Below are 8,384 nucleotides of genomic sequence, written 5' to 3'. Positions count from 1 at the left end.
AATCGATCGAAATGTCCCAATACATTGATTCTGGGCTCAGTGTTTTACAAACAAGCGTTTATGGGTCTCGATTTTATGTTGGGAATGATTCCAGCGTGACACGAGCCACAGATAAGCCGGAAGTTCTTCACAGGTGATCTAAATACAAACAAATAAACATATGTTGTTTTGCTGTGAAATATCAAAACAGAAGGGGACAAATAAAATAAGAGAAATAGGACAGATAATAGGTACAAAAGCATTGTCCACCTCTCCTGCAGATGAAATACTAGTGGAAAAATACAAAGCAGTTCCTTCCTCTGAAATTCTCCTTGAATTATATGCCATCACTGTGTGATTGCGGAATATTAAATTAAAGTTGGATAAATCCGCGTGGAGGGGAGGCTGCGTCCAATGCGCAACTCATTTCCTCTATTCTGTAGTGGCATCACTTCGCTCCCCTCTTTTCAATGACAATGTGCCAAATCTAGGCATTTTCGAAACAGAATCCATATGCTATAAGCGGATCGCTACTGAGCGTAAGAGAGTAAGAGAAAGAAGAAAAGCGGAATGCTATTTTACCAAAGGTACATGTACTTTTTATTTATCTTCTGCTGCTGCGTGAGTTTGTGCTTTTGGGAATTTAAAGGAAGTTTGAAACATATTGTGTTTTTATGGATGCGAGTTGTCTGGTTTAGGGTCTATGCCATTAAAACGTCGAGAAGGTTTAGGTTGGGTTTCTGTGGGGGAAAAGTTCATTTGTAGCGGATTTTCTACATTTTTCTGTGTTTGAATGGAAGGAGACAACATTTGAGATTTCTCTGTGGAGTTATGTATGTGCATAATGTGTATTGTAAATTATGGGAATATTATTTGTTTCTCTCGGCAAACGTGTTTTGCAAGTGAAACCATATGAAAGAAGTTGCATATTATTTCCATTTTGAATTAATTAATTTGCATCGTAAGCCTTTGTTTTATTCAAATTCACTGTGCCACGCAATATTCAAATATGAAATTTACTACGTGATTTCTGATAGGCCTGTGTAATTAATTTCTGACAATTTTGATGCACATGATTTTACCATAAATGCCATTATTTTTTGGCGATATTTTTCTATTGATAGTTATGGATTTTGATAAAATAAAACTTTATTTGTAATAAATATCACCCTCTTGTTTCCGTTGCTTACAGAAGATGCATGTGTACTGTTGCGTCTCTGACTGTTGTGAGATGTGTTTGGCACTTTGCTGTGAATGTAGATTGTTCTGGGTCTGTGTGTAGGGAGATGAGCCATTGTGTTGGGTAGAGGGTTTTCCAGTGGGTCTGTGTGTTTTGAGGAGAGGGTCAAACGGACCCCAGAGGGCGCCGGCGCTTTGGACTGAAACCATCTGATTTGAGACCAGGGAGAACCCCCAACCAACCTGCCTCCTAGTCCCTTATGGCAGGACAGTCCCGGTACCGCTACCGGAGAATAAACATGTCTCAAAGCAGTGGAACACAACGACCCAGAGAGAAAGATTCAGGAATTTGATCATATAAAACTGCAAAATAATTGGTATATTGTTGTAATAACCACTCACAAAAAGCAATGCAGAAGTAGATTTATATTTTTCTTCTTCTTCGTTTGAAAATTAAACACATGCAAATGGTCATTCTGATAAAAGCTCAATTGGTATAAGGTCCTTTTATCATTTAACCTGAGGACACACACACATACACACTGACTTTACAGATAACAATCTATTATTAATTGGGGATGCAGCGATATGGCAATGGGGCGAAATATTAGTTAAGGCAGTGTTTTGTCAAGCAGCCCCCGGAGAAAGAGCATCGTATGCGGGGAGAGTGGGAGGGAGGCGACCCGGGATTTAAAAATGCATGAGGCTAAGATAAGCAGTATCAGTCCCTTAAATCCGTCTTACTTTCTCATTTCCCCCGTGAAAATAAATGAAAAGACAAGCGAAAGTATGCAATATGGACAAGTCCCTCGCAGTCGCCTAAGAGCTATGGCTGCTAAAAGTGTAATAGTCCAGTCTGGCCTCCAGCCAGCGTCTACTCTATATCCCCCCAAAAAAGCGACCACTTGAAAAACAAAATCAATCAATAGTTACAAAGTCCTCCATCCATGCGAAATAAAACCGTCAACGGTAAAGATTCAAAACAACCTTTAGTCCATTGCACCAGGTTTTGCAATTTAGGCTACTATAGCCTAAAGATTCTCTGAGAACAGAAATGCTCCGTCCGTTGCTTCTTGCTCCATGCTGTTTGTCCAACCAGGCAGCGGCTTGTCTGGCTTCTCCTACCGCTGAGTGAGTCGCCTCTCAAGGGAGAAGAGCTTGGAATCCCTGGAGGACGCCAGAGCCACAGCCTCGGATCAGCGTAAAAAAGCGACGCCTCGGTTGAACACCTTTAACCCGGGTCACAGACCCCAGTAGTCCGGGTTCCAACAGCCCTGGGTCGGGCTTGGTTCGGGCTGGGTCCGGGTGGGTCCTATTCAGTTGTAGGCTACTACAGTAGGAAGTAGCTGACTGCCAACAGCCTTATCGTACGATCCCAAGCCCCGGCTCAGTCAATTCACCCCCTTCGATTTTTTTCATGAAGGAGAACCGATCTCCTGATTCCTTTCACGATTAACACCGTGTAAGGTCTCTCTCGACAGCGACTATTAAGAGACAGAAAAGGTTAAATAAAAAGAGTTCGGGTGGATGGGAATAGAGCAATGGGCCTACTACGGGCGTACGCAACTTATGAATACATACATGTATTTATTTGAATGGTTTGTTTGATTTAATGGTTCTAACATTATCTGAAGAGCTCCGCTTGGTTCTGCTAGGCCCATTGTCATCTTATGTGGACTTGGAGTTTGTAAGATGTTGATGACTTTGATGCACATGTAGGCTATTTGCAGTTTTTATTTTCTATAGGTGATGCATGTATAGGCTATGATCTCCACTCATCACGAGAGATATGTTTTGCCATCATCACAAACACATTATACACATTTTCAACCCATATCTTCTGAAGGCTGGTTCTTTGTTTGTAATGTAGGCGCATGCATTAGTCTACTATTTAACATAAATACTGATATATATATATATGTGTTCGTGACATCCATTGACGCGTATCTGTGTTCTTCTTCGGCCTCTATAATAAGTCAAATACATGCTACAGTATTCAACCTTTTACATCATCTTTAGAAACACTGATGGAATAACGTCATTTAGTTTTACGTATAATCTTAATTCATTGATTTTGCATCAAATTATGAGGTTGGGATCTAATTGATATTAAAATAAATATCACACTTTCGGTTAAGGCCGGTGTGTTCCTCCTCTGTATATTGTATATAGGCCTAAAGCATGCTGTCTTTTGCTTTTCATAGCCAGACGTATCCTTTATTGTTTTGTCATAGTTTTACATCTATGTAATAAACATGTCGATGTTGTTTTCAATATATTGACAACATACCCTTGTTTACATATGGTGCTCCATCAGTTTAAACATGTACAACACAGTTAAACACACTAAATGATTATCTATCTGTAACAAGCGTCTACTGATGCCCTTCAATTTGTGCATCGCTCAAGATTAAATGTAGGTTATTTAATCCACTAGATCAAATATGATCCTATTTTCATTCAAATCAGGACACCAAAATAAGCAAACACATCCCTATATTTGGAATATACACTGACATTCTGAAAGCTTTAACATAATGTCATATTCTATATGAACCTTGCAATGTGTAGGGTGGAATACAGCAGGCTATTATTCTTCATCTTCGGACCTTTATTAATTCTACCCTATTTGGTTAAGAGGAAATGGCTCTTTATTGTTCTGCATGTCGTTGGACCGGGCGGTAAAACGTAAAGATTTCCCCCTGTTAAGATCACTTTGGTCTATCTGACGCGTTCCGTCCTACGGGCTTTGCTTAAGACAGGGGCTCAGCCCGTCATTTGCAATGTGGAGACTGTTGATCAGGTCGCTAATTACACCTCTCTCCCTCTCTCTCTTTCTCTCTTTCCCTCCCTCCCTCTCTCATTCGCCCTCTCTCTTCCATTCCCAGAGTGCATATCGGGAATAGACACACAAAGACATGCGCACTCAACTTAATCAGCCATTTTTTTAAACAGGGCTAAAACGATAATAATTAGCAGAATAAAGACATATCGGATTTTCATTTCCCTTCCGCCGTTTCTCTACCCCTCCACAACCGAAATTGCGAGGCTGCAGTCGACACATCTTTCACCGATCGGACCCAAAGGATAGCTTTCACACCGCCTGTCATTTGTATTTTTTTTCCAATAAAGTTGGGAGGATTATCAATTTTTCCCGTTTTTCAATTTTTGTGTTATCATATTTCGCAACCATTGGATGTGACTGTTTTCAAACCAAAAGCAAGAGACGTAGGGGAGCGAACTGCGGGGCGAAGAAAGTAAGTTTTTTTCTCTATAACTTTTATTGAGTAGGCTAGTTGGTGTTAAATTTAGGTCAAGTATCGATTATCTTTCTTAGTGGATCCCGCAGAATAGCACTCCGCGCATAACAGCTGTTTTCATGCGGTATGTTTTTGTGAGTGGCTTTGCCTTGGAAAACATCGCCTATCGAGGTGTTTGTGGAAGTCCTGCTTTGGTTTTACTAGCAAAGAACTGTCAGGGGGCAGACGAACGCCTTTACGTGAGTATCAGTGCTACCTCCGCCAAATCTGCGCTCAAAGTTTACTAGGGTTTGTCTGATTTTGATCGTATGCCATACAGTCTGTCCAATACACCGTAAAACAAATCGTTACACGACACCACGTATTTCCCCGGTGTGGCATGGTTAATTACGGCGCTAGACTAAACGTCGCGAGGTCCGATCTCTCGTGGTCTTCTAGGCTAGGCTACTTTACTTTTTTCTCCCTGTTTTCCGTGAAAGTGTTCTGTTTGGTTCCAGTGCTGGACCACTTGTAAAAGCTGGAACTGACGGTTCGGCAGTTAGGCTACATTGTATCCATTCATATATTTTCTGACAATGTCGAGCTCTTCCTCACGTTATTGTTACATGTAACACCCACGGTGCATTCTTAAGTGACACGAAGAGCAACACGATTTCCACGTTTAGCCTATATATTGTTTCTTGTTTAGAAACATGCATTAATGTATTTTTAGACGATAATATGCATATCAATGTATAACGGTCCTATAAATTCGTTGTTACCTGCTGCGTCTAAAGGAGTAGACAAGCACGGAGGCGTGGGTGGCTGTGTCGCCGAGAGAGGAGACCAGTCGTTTGGCTACTGATAGCACGCAGGTCCCCTGGAGCCAAAAACTCACGGTTCTTATTTCTCTTTGACAAAATATTAAAACAGGCACTGGGAAAAAGAGCATAAGAGGCCCAAACTCTTGAATATAGGTTCTGTTTTTGCTTTACTCCTGTCCTCTTGCCGAAACGTAAGATCCATTTTCTCTCCATTCGCTTTGGTGGGGTCATATTTTTTCTCCACATAATGAATTGTCCTTCCATTGCCAGTGATGAGGTTTTACCCCAGGCTTCGGTGGTGAGTTGTCGATGCATGGTGATTGTTTAGTGTAACTTGGGGAAGAGAGGAGAGTCGAGGAGAGGGGCTGTGGTGTTTTTTGCATGGTGGCTGGTTTGAGGTAGAATCTTGGCTGGGATTGGGACACGACAATGATAGGGACATCGATCGCTTGCACTGAGAGAGCAGAAAAAACACGGTGACACGAGAGGCAGTCTCAAACTCCGGTAGGCTATGCTACACTGTGTATGAGTGTGTATGTTTGCGTTCTCTGCTTGCCCTTTCACCGCACATCAGCAGTATGATATTCTACTGGATTTAAACTACGGCTTTTTCTTCTTCGGCATATTAGGACGATTTTTAAATTTCTTTGTTTTTGCTTTGATTTAGGGAAAAATCATATGAGCTATTTTCTGATATTTATAGTTCTTTAGATAACTTTGGAAATAAATCCATACAATTGTTCTATTTTATGGAAATACGAGATTTTCCATGGATTGTTGGGCTAAAGCAACAATGAGGACTGCATAAATTATTTTTACCATTGTACAATTTAGAATATAATTATTTGGATAAAGTATTATATGAAATTATAATAATAATAAATATTATTAATATTAGACTGCTACAGTGGATTGGGACTATGATTGACATATTCTAGGGATATTTCCAACGAATGGCATTTAAAAATAAATATTGCCTCAAAGATTCTGAGAATTAAACTTGATATATTTGATACCTTTAAACATTCGTCTGAATACTGGTGATTTGGGAGCAATGGGTTCAATGCTAAGCTATATAACGACGAGGGCAGTGTAGTGTAGTTAATTTCATGTCTGCTACTAATGTTGTATTTCTGATCAACTATGGTAACACTCCATTTCATCTGTTAAAAACCCCACATTATGGAAAAAGATAGACAAATATAATTGCAGTTTCATCACTATTAATGATGTAATTGTCTCACAGAACATTGGCTACATCCTTCCTTCATCTCTCTCAGTCCCGTTCTTAAGGCAATGAAGTAGATGTTCAGTTTGTTTGGGGACTGGGCGTTTTTTTATTATTTTTCTGTGATTATAAAGATTATAAAGATGGTTATTATTATTATATTAACAGTATAAGTGTGTGTGTGTGTGTTTGTGTGTGTGTGTGAAGCACATTAGCCTGGGTATAAAGCATGCATTAATAGGAGATTCAGGATGTGTTGGTGCTATACTGCCAGGTTGGGAGGACAATGGAAGAGAAAGAGAAACATCTTGTTCATTATTAAAAACCTGTACATCCGACTTCCTCGAGATGCTTACAGTAGGAAAAGGTAAAGGCAGAGGCAGGTTATAACAGCACATTAAGGTTATTAGTACTGTATAATAACATGTTTATCAGTGTGTATAAAACAGCAGGCAGGGATACAAGACAAGATACCTTCCTGGTTGTTCTGCTCGTGGCTTAAAGTTTCACTGTAGTCAACACACACAACATAGCTTTTTATTCTTCAGTTTATGATACATCATATTTCTCAGTAAAACACACATTTCACCATTACAGCCGTGACCGAGCTGCTACCAGAGAGAAAGGGAACAGAGGGAGGAAGACGGGATAAGAGAGGAGAGGGGCAGGGAGAGAGAGAGAAAGAGAGGTGAAACCCTCCTATAACTCTCCCGTGCAGACATATCCAGCAGGAAGATTGGCTCCAGCCTCTCTTAGGGGTCGACAATGTGTCATTTCCACCCAGCCTCATCGCCCTCTGTCTATCTGATATTAATGTGCAAATCAATATTTCAGGGATTAAATTTCCCTCCTTCATTTTTTATGGTTTCTACCTCAATAAGTCTCTCTTCTAATAGAGGGAGATCGGATGATTTAAAATCCTATGCTGCAGAGAGAGAGAGGAAGAGGGAGAGAGCCTTGCAACAAGCCTATCTTCCTGCATTTTAATGTGCTCTTCTGTAGATCCCTATAGGCCGTAGTAGGGAGGACAGTATCGCTGCTTAAAGACCACCAACAAGACTAAAGGTAGAAAGGGAATAAATATGAGTCCAGTTGAACACTTAAGGCTGGCTGGTAATCGGAGTAGTAGGTATCACTAAAGAGAAACTCCTTCACACACACACACACACACACACACACACACACACACACACACACACACACACACACACACACACACACACACACACACACACACACACTTAGGTTATTTCCAAATCCCCATTACTGAATGCCACGGTTGGGTGAACAGAATATCTTTGTACACACCAGACAGCAGAATAGGATTCTCTTTTATTCATTTTCTGTCCTTTTGCAAATATAAAAATTCACGGAAGGAATTGAATGTATCTGAGAGTAATTGTAAATGTGTTGTTTGATATATGGTGTGTGTGATGAATAGAGGTACATTAAATGGGCTAGCAGCAGTAGCCTGTATAATTATACAGGCAGAGATTCATTACCATAGTCATACGCATCTCATTTCACGTCAACAGAATGGACTGTGACTCCTCTGCCCCTGCAGACCTTCATTAAGAGACAGTACACCCAGGACTGTCTGTCTTGCTGTTTCTCTCTCTGTCTGACAATAGTGTGTGTGTGTGTGTGTGTGTGTGTATGTGTGTGTGTATGTGTGTGTGTGTGTGTGTGTGTGTGTGTGTGTGTGTGTGTGTGTGTGTGTGTGTGTGTGTGTGTGTGTGTGTGTGTGTGTGTGTGTGTGTGTGTGTGTGTGCACTTATTTAATCTTCCTTCCCCTACCATCTGGTGTGTTTGTGTCACACAGCTGTGTGATTTTCATACGTGCTAGGGATATTTTTCTAAATGTTGTTCATGTAAGACCAGCCTAGATCGAGAGAGGGATAGATAGAGAGAGAGAGAGGTAGAGAGAGAGAGAGG

At 40.7% G+C, this 8,384-nt stretch overlaps 1 protein-coding gene across 3 annotated transcripts in view; it reads left to right on the top strand.

Annotated features, from left to right (window-relative positions):
- Window positions 1-435: 435 nt before the first annotated feature.
- Window positions 436-8,384, top strand: part of zfhx4 (zinc finger homeobox 4) — a 114,472-nt gene continuing 106,523 nt past the window's right edge. For 2 of the 3 annotated variants that reach the window (XM_071414829.1, XM_071414827.1), the window contains exon 1: window positions 3,885-4,415. The gene's annotated coding sequence lies outside the window, so the exon portion shown is untranslated. Of the gene's footprint in view, window positions 567-3,884; window positions 4,416-8,384 lie in introns of those variants that run through there. The other variant, XM_071414828.1, reaches the window with a different exon arrangement.

Source organism: Salvelinus alpinus, chromosome 8 (genome assembly GCF_045679555.1).
Source record: "Salvelinus alpinus chromosome 8, SLU_Salpinus.1, whole genome shotgun sequence".
Classification (NCBI taxonomy): Eukaryota; Metazoa; Chordata; class Actinopteri; order Salmoniformes; family Salmonidae; genus Salvelinus; species Salvelinus alpinus.
The sequence above is the reverse complement of the archived record's forward strand: the minus strand, read 5'-3'. Positions and strand labels throughout refer to the sequence as shown.